A 1,751-nucleotide genomic window follows, 5' to 3' on the forward strand; every position below is an offset into this window, starting at 1 on the left:
TATCAAAAGATGATAAGACTGATAATTTGTAGTACAGTTCAAGAGATCTGTCTTCCAGATGTGTTTTAACTAGGGATGTATTACAGAGACCATGGTGCTTGGATTTCACAGTATGTCTGTATAAAGACTTTATTTTCCTGATGGACATGCGTAATTAAAAAACACTTTCAATTAAGCAGACACGTTTTGTGTTTGAAGCGTCTCCCGAGCCAGCTTTTAAAATGAAAGCATTCTGTCCTCAGGAGATTCTAAAGCAGCAGAGTCTACGGATGTTTGAGCTGGTCCAGAAGCACCCGCCACACTGGCCTCCTTTCATACCTCCAACAAAACCAGAAGTGACAACCACAGGAGCAGGTAAGGCACCGATTAAAAGCCTAATTGTGCAATGTTATGTTCCTCGTTAGCAAATAAAAGAATAATCACAGGTAGAATAACTATCCTTTGTGAGTGTCAAGCAATATATAGCAGGCATGTATCCAAACAAGCCATACAATTGCTAGCACAGATTTTTTTTTTTCACTCTTACAAAGTACTTTTCTGGAATGCGTCTTTCAAAGTTTTTTTTTTTTTAAGTGAACAAAATCAGGCATGTCTTTAGAAGCATTTTTTTCTTTATCTTTTTTTACAGAACTCATTGAATCTACTGACAAGCTATTTGAATTGGAAGAAGAATTTGAAATCCTGAGTGTGTGAAGGAAACTGTGGTGACTCTTCTGAGTGTTGAATATATTGGTAATATTATTGCATTGACTTAAACAGCCATGTTAGCACCGAAGTGCCTGAAATTATGGATAACAGAGCACAGAAATCTAGTAGCATCCAAAACTCCAAGGGCAGTTTAACACACAAGCTTCCCCGGATGGAAAGGCAGTAAGAGATCTTGTGATAAGATGCTTAAAGGGAATCTCTTTTTAACGTACCTTACCTGGAGACAAACGGGCCTTTGAGATTAAGGCAAAAATACATGTATCACTGGGCACCATGTTTGGAGAAAGGGATAACCCAAATGGATATTTCTTGCTCTCATATAATAATGCAATAGTTTAGTTCTTCAAGCAAAACCGTCTTCAGTTAAGGAGGATGTTTACTTCTGTTCCCTCCTGTGGGCTGCGTCATAGGAAAAATACATCGTCTTGTTTAAAAGATCAACTGGATCAGGAGAAAATTGTTTCCTTGTTAAATATTTTAACATGTATTTGAGCAACCAGACTTTATTACAAAAATGTTTCTGTAAAAGGAGCTATGTCTAATGTATACATGTTGCAATAGCCTTCCTGTTTCTGGGAGACCTCAAGAGGAACAGGAGACTCAAATAGTTGATACAGATCACAACCACTGTTATAGTTATGGTATATTTCACCTTGACCTTAAAATTCAAATGATTAAAACTTAGGTTATTTCTTTCCGAGTTAAAACGAGTCAAAGGTGGTTTAACTGTACCTTATTTATTTTAGAATAGATTTACACAAGTTTCTCTGTTACAGCACTTTATCTGTGCATCTAATAAATTTCTTAAGCTTTTCTTAATTTGTATGCTGCTATGTTTGGTTAATTTGTGTGAACTAAATATAAACCAGGTTATCTTAAAACTTAATATAGAAGCGTACACAGATTACTGAATTGTTGCTTTTTGACTTCTTGCCTTTTGAAATCTGTTTTGGTAGAAGTGCCTTAACCCTACAGGTTTATCAGAACAGCCTGGGCAGTTTTATTTCTAAGGCAGAGAATCTCTCTCTAGCAGCCATAAGAAA

At 36.2% G+C, this 1,751-nt stretch overlaps 1 long non-coding RNA gene across 1 annotated transcript; it reads left to right on the plus strand.

Moving 5' to 3' along the window:
- The first annotated feature begins 240 nt into the window (after positions 1 to 240).
- LOC139998957 (uncharacterized) lies at positions 241 to 1,527 on the plus strand. Its single transcript, XR_011803903.1, has 2 exons — positions 241 to 354; positions 629 to 1,527. It is a non-coding gene; the product is annotated as an uncharacterized lncRNA (long non-coding RNA).
- Positions 1,528 to 1,751: the final 224 nt, after the last annotated feature.

Source organism: Anas platyrhynchos, chromosome 17 (genome assembly GCF_047663525.1).
Source record: "Anas platyrhynchos isolate ZD024472 breed Pekin duck chromosome 17, IASCAAS_PekinDuck_T2T, whole genome shotgun sequence".
Taxonomy (NCBI): domain Eukaryota; kingdom Metazoa; phylum Chordata; class Aves; order Anseriformes; family Anatidae; genus Anas; species Anas platyrhynchos.